This window comes from Leptonychotes weddellii, chromosome X (genome assembly GCF_054177405.1).
Source record: "Leptonychotes weddellii isolate Sample4059 chromosome X, ASM5417740v2, whole genome shotgun sequence".
Taxonomy (NCBI): Eukaryota; Metazoa; Chordata; class Mammalia; order Carnivora; family Phocidae; genus Leptonychotes; species Leptonychotes weddellii.
In genome coordinates, this window is record NC_138385.1 from 99,793,801 (window position 1) to 99,807,612 (window position 13,812).

The 13,812-nt window shown below is 43.1% G+C and overlaps 1 protein-coding gene across 9 annotated transcripts in view; it reads left to right on the plus strand.

The window, feature by feature from the left end:
- The window catches only part of ARHGAP6 (Rho GTPase activating protein 6), a 455,537-nt gene that overhangs the window by 362,147 nt on the left and 79,578 nt on the right, over positions 1-13,812 (plus strand). Inside the window, exon 1 of one of the 9 annotated variants that reach the window (XM_081809182.1) lies at positions 7,731-7,950. The exons of 7 other annotated variants lie outside the window; for them this stretch is intronic. The gene's annotated coding sequence lies outside the window, so the exon portion shown is untranslated. Of the gene's footprint in view, positions 1-7,730; positions 7,951-12,615; positions 12,711-13,812 lie in introns of those variants that run through there. One more of the 9 variants, XM_081809183.1, reaches the window with a different exon arrangement.

Here is a 13,812-nt window from a genome sequence, read left to right on the forward strand (position 1 = left end):
AGTATGCTCTTCCTGTTGCTATCACTGAACTCTGGAATTCTGAGTCTTACCATTTTTATGAATAAGGTGATGTGTATTAGCACACCCTTCCTTGTTCCATTAATCTTAGCTGGTAATGAGGGGCACCTGGGTGGCTCAGTCATTAAGCGTCTGCCTTCGGCTCAGGTCATGATCCCAGGGTCCTGGGATCGAGCCCCGCATCAGGCTCCCTGCTCAGCGGGAAGCCTGCTTCTCTCCCTCTCCCCCTGCTTGTGTTCCCTCTTTCACAGTGTCTCTCTCTGTCAAATAAATAAATAAAATCTTTAAAAAAAATATTAACTGGTAATGAGTCAATAAAAATGAAGACTCGTTAAAATAAGTCGGTTGAATATTTTTTAAAAATCACATTAGCATATTCTTTTTTTCCTCATTAACCACTTTCTAAATGGTCTTCATATTGCCACGTTAATTAATCACGTGCTTAGAGGATGCTTTTAGGAATTTCACGACTTCCTCCGGAAAAGTTTGCCCTGCTATTTGTTTTACTCACCACAAAATTGTGTGTGTGTGTTGCGGGGAGGGTGGGGGTGGGATTCCAAATCTGGCTGTAGGACAGTGGGTGTGTCGCCCGTGTCTCATTCATCATGCAAATGACATGCATTGCTCCACCTTCCCCACAGGACACTTCTTTATCTCCACTTCCCGGAGCAGGTAACTGAGGTTGAGAATGGTTAGATACCCACGTGGCTAGTTGTGGGCCGAGCTGGACTTTAAGGCAGTCAGACCGCAGAGCCCTCCGTGCGGCCGCGGTGCTGTAACACTGTGTCCCGTTGGAAGGACACAGCTGCAAATGAGCACATGAGACCTGCTTATCACACTGCCCCCAAACCGCACGACCATTAGACATATTCCCTGTGGCATCCGTGGTGGAAATCGTAGAAAGTGGCATCTGGATCAAACTTGAACAAAGGAAAAACAGTTTTAAATTATGGGTGCACAAGTTGGGGGATTTAATTCCCAATCGGTAGTATTATTAGGTTTTTATTTCTGCTGCCAGTGAAAGAGAAGGGAAAAGGGTAAGAATCTGCCCCTGGTGTCAGAGAAATCTGTCAGGGTCAGTGGATGAAGGAATATAGAGATAGAGCACCTATCACAGGGAAGTATGGAGGGTTCGAGAGGGGAGGTGTGGAAGCAGGAGGGAGAGCGCAAAGGTCCGTGGCAAATGCTTCGTGGAATTTGGAGAAAAAGGAAGAAGAGCAAGGAATTTGCCACCATGCTGGTTTCCTTAATCCCAGGCCATTGCAGTGGTTCTCATCTTGGACTGCTCACTAGAATCCCCCAGAGAGCTTTGTAAACCTACCAAAGCCCGAGCCCCAACACTAAAGAGTCTAGTTGTTTTGCTCTATACCTGCGCTGTCCAATACAGTAGCCACTAGCCACTGTGGCTATTTACATTTAAATCAATGAAGACTTAAGAAAACTAAAAATTAAATGATTCCATTCCACTAGCCACATCTCAAGTGCTCATCAGCCGCGGGTCGCCAGTGGCCACCATATTAGACAGGACAAACAAAAATTTTCCATTCATCATAGAAAGGTCTATTGGACCTCGCTGGTCTGGAGGGGTGCGTGGGCATGGGTATTTTTTGAAAACCACACCAAGTAATTCTTTTTTCTTTTTCTTTTTTCTTTTAATTGAGGTATGCACCAAGTAATTCTAATGTGCAACCAGGTTAGAGAACTGTTGGTCCTTACAGAGTTTGTTCTAACATTTATTGCCACTTGCACCGGAACTAATTTTGCTTTTGAAGCAAATATTCCAAGAATATCATTAAAGCTGGACTCTTTTTGCAGTCTAGCAATGCAGATGCATATATTTTTATTTAAAATAGCTTGCTTGCACATTTGCTCAACGACTCAAGGTTTAGTTAGATGAGTTAACCACCAGCCTTTGGCTGAAATGTATAAGTTGCTTTTTCCCATTCAGGTTGAGGCATTACAGCAATCCGTGCTGATTTTGAACTACTTATTGAGCGAGTTTAAGAAGATGAGTTATCTTAAACTGAAACTGAGAGGCTGATCAGTCACAGCTCACATTTTGGGCCCAGGTCCGAGGTGACCGATGTTCATACATTTGGTGATACTCGAAATTAATTCATTCAGGTAATGAGTTTATTAAGTCTAACATAATCTGTACGAAGTTGTTTTCCTTTCCTGTTAGAGAAAACCCTCAGTGAGAGGAGATTTTGCGGAGTGTTAGGTGCAACTGATGAAACAAAACGTTGTCAAATGTAGCGTTGAAATGAGAAACCAGAACGGAATTCACTTTGGTATTTGCTGTTGTTGCCTATTTTGTTTTGCCGATGAGTTTCCAGTGTGGAGTTTTCCCTCTCCTAAATAGGATAGTCATCTCTCCTTAAGGCTTGCTTTATTTCCTGCTGATTTAGAAATATCTGATGGGGGATTGAGTTCTCCAGTTTGGGATAACATTACTTCAGCATCCCTGTGTCTTGTAGATAATCTTGTTCCCAAATGCATTCCTGGTTTAGTGAGCAGTGGATCCGCCCAGGTCTGAATAAATGACCTGCTCTGCAGAGCCTCCCTGTGACATCTTCCCCAAAACCCAAAACGAGTGTCCTCTCAGCTGAGTGCCTTGTTTGGGTGAAACCTGCAGCATTCATTCTTAGAACTCAGCTTTCCTCGCAACGTGGGTAGAAGGCGCAGCCTACAGAAGAAGGACCACTCTCTGCGGCGTACGAAAGCTGGTGACATCATGTCCATGCGTGTCTGTGAGAACCGGAAGAGAATGCTCTTTTCTAGGTCTACCCTCCCCGACACATAAAATGACACGCGGATTTCTCACTTCCCCCCGAAGGCATTTCTCCAAGTACAATACTGGACCTGCCTCCCTGGGGATCCACATTTCTTGGAAAAATTGAGGGACTCTCCTAAAGAAAGCCTCCCTAAGGGGTGCCTGTGTTATGGCTGCCGGAAGCCTTGTTTTGTCAGTCGATGTCGTGCGTGGGGCCTCCATTTACCGCTCACACTGTAGACCTCCCGGTTTGCTCGCTCTCACTAGCCCCTTCCTATCTGTTCTGCACCACTCTGCCTCATTCACCTTTCCTCAAGCACCCCTTTCCTCGTGTTACACCTCTGCCCCAAAATGTAGGGTGCGTATTCCTACTGGCAAAGGATCCGACACTCCGGAAGTTTTCTAAAATGCCTGCTCCTCTTTCCTGAAAACAAACCCCAGTCCCTCCCCTTGCTTCTGGAGGCAGTTGCCTCAACAGCTTTTCTTCTTCTTCTTTTTTTTTTTTGCCTTTGGACACTCAGTCCATAAGGAATTCAATGAAAAAAAATAAAGGTCACTGGCTCCCTGGGATGTAGCCTAAGGGTTAAACCCGTTGCATTTGGAAACAGACCACCTAGGTTTGCACTCCTTACTCCCTAGTCGTGCGAGTTATTTAAGTTCCCTTTGTCTCCGTTTTCTCCTCTGCAAAACGGGGCGAATCCTATTATCTGCCTCCTTGACCATATAGCAAGTATCCATGGAGGCAATGAGCACTAGCTGTTAGATGTTCTTTATTATGGTTTTGACTGTTTCGGATCTGTGGCCTTCAGTAACTTTCCAGTTACCTAATACTTTGCTTTGATGGTAGGTTTTTAGATCTGAAGGATCTAAAATTCACTCTCCCTGCAAATGGGTCACAGTAGTAGCAGGAGGATGCTAGAGATTAGACCAAGGTCAAGTGCTGGGGCGAGGAGAGGACAGAGAGAGCTACGGTTAAAGAAGCAAATGACAGGAGCAAGAGAATGCAGAGTCTTCCTTCTGTGCTTGTTACTTGACACCCCACCTCCGCAAGTTCTGATCAATCCAAAGGTAGGGTCTGATAGATAATTAAACTAAAAGATACCACATTTTCATTGTGTGCTTTAAGGTAGCAGCAGGACTAAAATGTCCTTCACGATTTGCATTTTTAATGTATAATCAGAAAACATTAAGGCCTTAAGTGCCAATTCTATGGTATTGGTCAAAAGAGGTTAATTGGACCAATTTATCAGTAATGAATGTAATCTAAATGAAATTCATTATGCCATTTTATCAGATGGAGTTGTAATTCTGAAAGATAAAAGCATCACCTGTTTCTAAATATTGACTGTATATTATTTAAAAACTGAAGGATGCCATTAGACATACATTTATCTAATTGCTCATAAAAGACTTTCTACATAATCTGCAAAATGATTTATAAAGATTAGTTTTTATTTTATCATCCAGTTGACCAGCTACTTTCTTTCCACGTGAAAATGTAGAAAGTCAAGGAATGAGCTGTTAGGCGGTTCAGTGGGGAGACGTACGGGAGAGGTTCCAGGGTCTAGGACTCCAGAGTGAGATGGTTTAGGTTAAGGAAGGTAAGGTTAGCTGCTACATCACATACATCCCCAATTCCCACCGTGCAAGTGTATTCCTCCCTCACGTTGTCCCGGTGTCCACAACTGCTGGGATGGCTGTGCTTCAAACATGGGTTCAAGGACCCGGGCTCTGCTCTCTTCACCACAGGAAGATGCTGATTTGGTTATCTGTGGCTGTATCACATACTGCCCCAAACCTTGGTGCTTAAAACAACGACCATTTTATTTGCTCGTGGTTCTGTGGTCGGAGCTGGGCTTGACAGTGGTCGCTTAGGAGGCTTTACGCAAACGGGAGGTTGGCTGGAGGCTGGATTTCACTGAGACGTTGGGACAGCTGAGCTTTACAGTCTCTCTCCACATGGTCTCTCCAACATAGTAGCCAGACTTAGGACATGGTGGTAAGGAGGGTCCCAAGGATGCAAAAGCAGAATTTGCCAGGCCCTCTTAAGTCTTCGGTCCAGAATAACCTCCGCATCATTTCTGCCACATTCGATTGCTTCAAGCAAACCACAGGGCCAGCAGGGACTGAAGGGCAGGGGACGCTAGGACATGAATATTGAGAAGTGTGGTTTCTGCCTGGGACTGCCACATGTGGCTCTGAGAACTATTGTCTCCAGGCTTTCATGGGCCAGAAGTGAAGCTTATCGCTTTCTCCCACAGTCGTTGGCTACAGCTTAGTCATATGACTGCTACTACCTGCGGAGGAGGCTAGGAAAGAGTGAAAGAGTCTGTGAGCAGCCCATCAGCCTTTTCCTCTGTTTCTGTGTCTCCATCCCCTCCTCTGTATCATAGAGTTCTGGAAGGGAGTAAACACATGACCCATGTACACTGCTTAGTACTTAATACATGCTCAGTACATTTCTGTTATTATCATTTTTGTTATTATTTGTTGTTGTGCAGTGACTACTTGATTTTACTCCATTTAAATCAACACACGTGGCAGTGGATGATGCCATGTTAAGGAAGGCGGGCTTTGTCCCGGAGCTATAGAGAAGACATCGGAGGGTTTTAAGCAAAAGAGTGTTGTCATTGGGAATGTACTCACCCCAAGAGTTTGAACCACAGAGTGGTTCTATAATATTTTTGCCCTGAATGTGCAAAATGTCCCTGATGGCTTACACAGAAATAATGCAGAAGAAGGGCCAAAGAAGAAGGTGGAGTGAATACTTAAGGGCATGGATTCTGAAGCTGGAGGCTGTTGCATGGCGCCCTTGCCTAATGAAGAGTCAAATGGATAAAGGATCGCTGTTGTATTCTAGGCATTTTGGTTAGCAAGCTCTTCCGTGGATTGAACCTTTTCATTGCTTCCCGATATTTATTTCTAAGGCCGTTTGGGTGACTTTTTGGCATCTTATGGGTTCTACTTAAAGAGGGGCTGATATTTAATTAAAAGAAGATTCTTTATCTTCACCCTTCATTTTTCTGGCTTGACTGCATTTTTTCAAAGAATGCCAGAGATACACGACTTCTCCATTATTTCTGAATTTCCTCTCCAGACCAGACTTACTTGATTCCACTCTTAGACTAGGGATTTCCCAAGACGTTGTCTCTTGAGATTATTTGAGATTGTTCACTTAAAGAAATAGTCACTTTCTTATGAAACATTTGTTGACCTGACCATTAAATAATTGATTTAACAGGCCGCTCCAGTCTTAGGTAATCATTCTTGTTAAGTTGCTGTGTCTATTTCTCATTAGACGCTTATGACATGGCCCTGACTAGTGTGGGCTGTGGACTGTGGCTTTGCCATCCAGTTAATTTGTAAGCCTCATAGTGGTTGGGATCACAGCTGCAGTACTTACAAGCTTCGAATCTTTACAACCTCCCTGAACTTCTGTTTCCTCATCTGTAACATGGGATGTAATATAACCCACTCGTTATAATTCTTTTAGCAGTTAATGAATCAACACCCATAAAATGCTTCGAAAAAGCATTGTGAGCACTTAGAAAGCTCACAATGAGAACTACGTGTCGTTTTCATGTATTCATAACCTAAAAGATCACTTGCCTAGCAATGACAAATGAATTGCATATTTATCAATTTCATGTGAAATATTATATGAAATACATTAAATGAGGGTCTAAATTCCATTAGCAAGTATCCAGATTACATGAGTCGCTCTCTGCTGGAATGATGACTATTTTCAACATCTGAGTTTTTGGGGTAGTGGACGGAGGTGAAGGTTTATGTAGTGACAGGTAAATTTTGACTCAGAATTTCTCTTTGAGTGTAATTGTTCTAGTAAAGAAAACCATCTGATGTATTTTATTGTTTCTAAATGCCTTTCTCTTGCTGAATAAATACCAGCAGCAACAGAAGCTGTGTGTGGCTTATATCAAGGGATGATTAGCCTCACAGAATCCTAGTAAAAAAGCATACCCAAATCTCTAAGTTTTGAGTAAGATGTTCCATGAAATCATTTCTCAGTTTGTCAGTTATAATCACAGTGAGATTTGGAATTCACTTGAGACCGCAAGAGAACTATAACTTTGTATCGACTGGAAAACAAAAATGTCTTTTTGAATTGTTTTTTTGCCTCAGTGCCATGTGGCATACATGGAGATCAAGGTAGTTAGCGATCGGGGCATGTTTTTAAAATCTTTCCTTTTCTTTCTGCTCTTTATGGATTTCTCCCCGCCACCCCCAACTCCCACCTGCACCCTCTTAAACATGGCCACGTGATTATATCCACTCTTGCTCTCCACACCCTCTGTTCAGGAAATGAACAACTTCTCAAGGACTATTGTTCCACAAAGAGCATAAAATTCAGAGCATGTGTTATGCTCAGTATAAAAGAGAATGAAATCTTTTCCTTTTTCAAAGTTTTTTTCCTAGTGTTAGGAAAATGAAGACGCCTGTGGTTTTAAAATATAATCTAAGAGTTGAGAATTGGCTCTACACAAAGAAAGCGTCCTATGTGCTTTATCATGCTCTCCCGGGTTTTACCCGAGGCTTCCAACATTCTTTGGTTGATTCCTAATAAGGACAGTTTGCACAGTTACAATCCAATTACCATTTGTAGATCCCTGTGGAAAAGGGGATTTTTTTTTTTTAAGAGGAATCTTTTCCTCACTCCAGAATATCTCTTCAAAATACTTATTAAAATGAAAATCAGGAAATCCAGTTTCAATTTCTCTGCATTCTTTTCATCCCTCCCTCCCCCATTCTCTCTCTCTCTCTCTCTCTCTCTCACACACACACACACACACACGCACACTGACTGACTCACTTGCACGCTCACTCAGTGACACAGCCTGCCTCGTTCTGAAGGGACAGGAACTTCTCAATGGTCCAATGACAAGATTGCTTTTTTTTTTTTTCTTTTTGGTCCCAAGATTCACAGTAGCAGAGGTCTCTGGCGACAAAAGGTACCGTAGGAGACACAGCTCTGCGAGCTGGGCCATTTCTCAGACACCCGTGGTAATCTACCATTGCAGCCTGCATCTTTCACCAAAAGAATAATTTAAAAAAACAAACCAAAACAGACTCAAGTTCCTACTCCAAGCTTAGCTCGGTTAAATTAGGACAGCACAGACCCGGCCGAATGTAATTCATGGGTAAGCAATATAAATATCTATGCTTATACTTCTTTTCGAGAAGATGATTGTGCTAAAATGCTGTGATTCTTACACATCTATCTTGTGATTTGGGAAGAAAAGTGGATTGATCTGTGTCTGAGATGTGCGACAGCCCAAGTACTGTCTGTGCCAGGGGAGATTTATGAGAATGTTATTTTTAGATGGGTTGATAATGTTAGAGCAGCTTGAAATGAGCAAAGCGGAGCAGAGAGGAGCATGCCATGATGACAGGGAACAGCATTAACTGGGCTGCTTTCTGCAAAAGCTTCGGCACAGGCCGTTTTGAGTTCGGAAAGAATAAAGTGGCTTATCTTCTCCTCCGGACTTCTTGAACTCGGTGCGACATTTTAGTTGCTGTGGATAAGATAAATAAGGGCTTTGGAGAACAACTTGGATATTAGATAAAGCTAATTAGAAAAAAATCTAATGTGCTCTGTTTTACAAAAGAGGAAAAACGTAAGCTCCTGGATTTTTAAACACTGTCTGGCTTACCCTGCTATAAGGCTGTGTCTCATAATGAAAAGACCCCGTGGGGGAAAGAGGCAGAATGGGACCCTTATGTCCCAGATCCCACTCTGCTATTGTAGGAGCCAGCTAACTTCTTTGGACCTTGCTTTCTTCCTTTGTCAACATAGGGGTTTGGATCAATTTATCATGAGAAGTGATGAAATGCATAAAGTGGTTTGGGGCCTGAATCCTGGAGCCCACAGCCCGGCTTCGGATCCCAACTCTGCCACTTACTAGGCGTGTGATCTTGACAAGTTACCTAAGACTCGTGCCTACGTTTCCTCATCTGAAGCATGGGAATAATGATGGTAACACAGTCCTGAGAGCTGCTGTAAGAAAGAAACGAGCTACCACAAATGAAGGGCTTAGAGCACTCACTAGCAGAGAGTAAGCTGTCCATGAGTGCTAGCGGTGTCTTCAAGGTCCAATCCATGCCCGGAGGTCTGCCATTTCTAATGTCAGTGAACTAAATTAAATTATAGAGAGAGAAGCAAAACCATCAGCTGCTGGCCGGGTCACTGAGAATTTCTAATTCTTGCAAACATTTCCATTTTTCACACTCTGGGGTCGGCGCAGGCTGCATTACGTCCTCTCCATCCAAGATTCAAGTGAAACTTAAAACTCAGAATTAAATTGGTGGCGGGTAGACTAGTCCACGATCCAACTGAGGATATACAGAAATGAAATTGGCCTTTTGTTCTGATGTTTTTGCCTTTGGGGACTCCCAATATGTTGCTGTATCCCCTCTATACTAACCATCAGAAAGGTTCTTTCCACCGGAGACGAGATGTGAGTGACATTTTGGTTTTTTGGATGGTGTTAGCACGGTACAGGCTCGACAATGTTCATTTCTTTTTTTTTTTTAAGATTTTATTTATTTATTTGAGACAGAGAGAATGAGAGAGAGAGAGCACATGAGAGGGGGGAGGGTCAGAGGGAGAAGCAGACTCCCTGCCGAGCAGGGGGCCCGATGCGGGACTCGATCCCAGGACTCCAGATCATGACCTGACCCGAAGGCAGTCGCCCAACCGACTGAGCCACCCAGGCGCCCGACAATGTTCATTTCTACTTCTTTGGTTTATCAATAATTTCGGTGAACAGGCCATGTGCAGATAACCCTTTTATATCACCCCAACTTTTACATACTTTCCAATATCCCCAATGCTTACTATGTTGTGTGATTTCTTTGCAGGCTCTTTGGGATGTTGCCCAGAGAAAATCTTAGGAGAGGAGGAAGATGTTGATCCTAAAGACAAATCCTAATCATAGATGTGCCTTTACTTTTAGTCTGGTCCAGGGGTCAGCAGACTTTCTCTGTGAAGGGCCAGATAGTAAATATTTTCAGCTTTGCAGGCCAGTGAAAGCAGCAGTAGACAATACCTAAGTGAATGAGTGTGGCTGTGCTCCGATAAACCTTTATTTACAAAAGCAATCAGTCGGCAGGATTTGGTTCCCAGGCACTTGCTTGCCAACCCCTGGCTGGTCATCATCCCTATGTCATGGATTAGGAAAACAAGGCATAGGAGGGAAAATAGCTTCCTAAAAGCCACAAGGTGGGAAGGTGGCAGAAGTGGAATTTAAGCCCCAGCAGCCTAGCTGGTAAAAATGGACTGCTGTACATACCAACTGTTCAGAATTTTCTAAAATTCCTTCTTTAAAAAAAAACAGACTAGAATAGATTAATAAAGCATAAAAATTATGTCCGATGTAGCAGAGGTGTTCAATTTTCTTTTTTTTTTTTAAGATTTTATTTATTTATTTGACAGCGAGAGAGGGAACACAAGCAGAGGGAGAGGGAGAAGCAGGCTTCCCGCAGAGCAGGGAGCCCGATGCAGGGCTCGATCCCAGGACCCCGGGATCATGACCTGAGCCGAAGGCAGACGCTTAACAACTGAGCCACCCAGGCACCCCGAGGTGTTAAATTTTCTTAAAGATCTTTTGAGAAGGAGTGGATGACAAATCAAGAGAAGAAAAATTAGCGAATGTTCTTCTGTTGAGTCCCTCAAGGAATAACTTCTTTTAAGAGTCCAAACAGGGGTGTGACAGCTACACAGATACGGTTGGCTTTGGCAGAAGCTCGTGAAGAAGGGAGTTCCTTGTCACTGGTGATGTGCTCACTTTGGAGTTATAAAGAACTAGGCAGCCCTTTTCAGAAATGTTGGTTGCGAGCCTGGTGTTTAAACTTATGCCATGCTTCAGCAACACATTGTGATTATCTGGGAACCTTGGTTGTGCAAACAGTAGAAAACGGTTAAAAAGAAATTTAGCCCCTGGTATGGTTTACCTAAATGGCATGCCATTTTTCGGGCCTTAACTTACTGATCTGGTCTTTTCTTCTGCTCCTCACCCATGTGGAGCCACATTCCTGCTGGCTAGCTTGTAAACACCTAGAAAAGGCATCTAACACACAGTGGACGCATTTATTCATGAATTCAGCGCACATTTCTTAAGCGTTTTTGGTGTCCCTAAACCTGCCAGGTTTAAAAGGGGGATGCAAATGTAGAGTAATGATGATTAATATTATAACTTTAATTACCACGTATTCAGGGCTTGCTGGGAGCTAATAAGCCCTCTCCAAGAAATTGCCTTGCATTGTTTCATATGATCACTGCAAACCCGCGAGTGGTCTTGTTCTTTGCTCCATCTTATTGATGAGGGCACTGAGGCTCAGGGATGTTCCACATCTTGTCAAAGAGCTCATTTCCATCTGAACCCAAGTCTTCACCACTGTACCAGTGGGTCTCAACCTTCATTGTGCAAAACTAAGAATCATCTGGGGATGCTGGCTTATGATGAAGGCACTCGAGCCCTGTTCCTTGTGACCCTAATTCCCTAAACCTGCCTTAGAGCCCAGAAACCTGCATGTTTAACAAGAATCATCTGTCCAGGTAATTCCACTGCCCTGGGTCTGCGGGCCGTATTTTGAGCAGCCCTGCATCACTCCTTGTTGGCTCCCTTGGCCTTGGGAAGTTTACAGTTGGATGAGGTTAAAGAAATGCCACAATTAGAGACTAGTCTCAAGGACATAAGAAAACAATGTGGTATAGACCAAAACCAAAATTATTTCAATCGATTTTATTTCATGGGAAAATCAAGTCTGTTTGTAAAGATGCAATTTAGCTCAAAAGAATGACCTTTCTGAATAAATCACAGATATTAGATTGTTGGTTTTGCAGTTTGTCTTTTGCTTCTTTTTTTTTCGAAATGTGGAGACGTATACTTCTGGTGGGAAGGAAGACTCTTTAGTTAATGCTTTTGGTGAACTGTTCTCCAGTTGATCAAGATTCTGTTGTATCGAGACCTTTCTTTGGTTTGTTTGTTCCTCTTAAATTGGTTTGTGCTGTTTGTGCTTCTTAATGCTAGTTTTAAATAACTTCCATAATTCTGTTTATTTACATAATACACAGAGTAATACATGTATAATATACAGAATAATGCACCATATACTTAAGAATACATAGTGCAGGCATTTAATGTTAAACCAAACTCATCAATGATTGTTAATAGCTCCTGACACCATCATTTTAAGGAGATTCTCTGTAATCTGGGCCTAACAGCAGACCTAACGTATGCTATGCCAGGGTTTCTCAGCCTCTGGACTATGAACCTTTTGGGCCAGACATTTCCTTATTGTGGGGGGCTGTCTTGTGTGTTGTAGGATGTTGAACAGATCCCTGACCTTTACCCACTAGATGCCAGTAGCAAAGCCCTCCCCAGACTTCCGACAGCCAAAAATGTTTCCAGACATTGCCAGCAGTCCCCTGAGGGGGCGAAAATCACCCTCAAAAACCACTGTGCTATTATCTTTTTTGTATCATATTGTTACCCTTTGTTAATGCTGTCCAATAGTACCCCAGATTTAAAGGATATTTTTACAATTGTCAAGGCCTTTAGTTTATCCAGAAACATTTGGTAGCTTCAACTTCACTTACATTTATGATATTGAAACAAATTTGAAATCATCCACTCTCAACCTTGAAAGAAAAATCCTATGGCAACCACTCGAAAGACTAGAGCCAGAGAGCCTTAAAATGAGTCATCCATTTATGAGATGAACAGTCACCAAAGAAACATGCTGGCCTGGAACGCAATTTGAGGGTTGAGGAAAAGCCAGACGCACATTCTAGGCTGGGCTGGTGGGCTTTGGCACTCTTCTGGCTGCTTGTCATGAGGATCACGGGGCAATATCGACCTTTGTGTTCATGTCTTCCTGCTCCTGAGAGGTCTGATGGGTGAGCGTAGGTGTTATGGATTCATTATTCTGCGGGTCTGATATTATGTTTATATTCTGCCTTCATATACTGGCATTTTTTGGCTCATCAACAGGCTCTGTTTCAAAAGACTGTTTCTCTTTTTTTTTTTTTAAGAGAGAGAGAGTACATCATATGTTAATTAATTGAATTTAAATAAAAGAGAGAGAGAGAGAGGGAGAGGGCAAATCTTAAGCAGGCTCCACGCCCAGCATGGAACCCAAAAGACTGTTTCTTAGCAGTTTATTCAAATCCACAAGACATCTCCCACATAGATAAAACATTACACGGGTGGTTCATTTCCAATTTCTTATTAAACTTGTGATGTACCTGATTCGTTTAGTCCATAGATTGACAGGTATTTATTCAGTTGACAGTTAAGTGCCAGGTACTGTCTTGAATACTGGGAACATCAAGGTGAGTAAACCAGGTGAGTTTCTTGCCCTCCTGAATCTAGCCCATGTATATAGCTCATGATGCAGGGTCCTGGGACAGGGTCTCTGGTACATGGTAGTAGATGCTAAATAAATTTGTGCAGGATATTAAAAGAGCCTTATTGGGGCGCCTGGGTGGCTCAGTTGGCTGAGCGTCTGCCTTCCACTCAGGTCATGATCCTGGAGTCCTGGAATCAAGCTCCCCTGCTCAGCGGGGAGCCTGCTTCTCCCTCCCCCCACCACCCCTGCTCGTGCATGTGCGCGTGCGTTCTCTGTCTCAAATAAATAAATAAAATCTTAAAAAAAAATAAGCAGAGGAGTTAGGACACAGACATGTACTGAGAGAAGACCATGTGAAAACAGAAAAGATGCCATTAAAAAACAAATAGATCGGGGCGCCTGGGTGGCTCAGTTGTTAGGTGTCTGCCTTTGGCTCAGGTCATGATCCCAGGGCTCTGGGATCGAGCCCCACATCAGGCTCCCTGCTCGGCAGGAAAGCCTGCTTCTCCCTCTCCCCCTCCCCCTGCTTTTGTTCCCTCTCTTGCTGTGTCTCTCTCTGTCAAATAAATAAGTAAAATCTTTAAAAAAAAAAAAAAAAGATCTTAATCTCTTTGTATCAGGGATCGGCAAACTCTAGTCAGTGGGCCAAA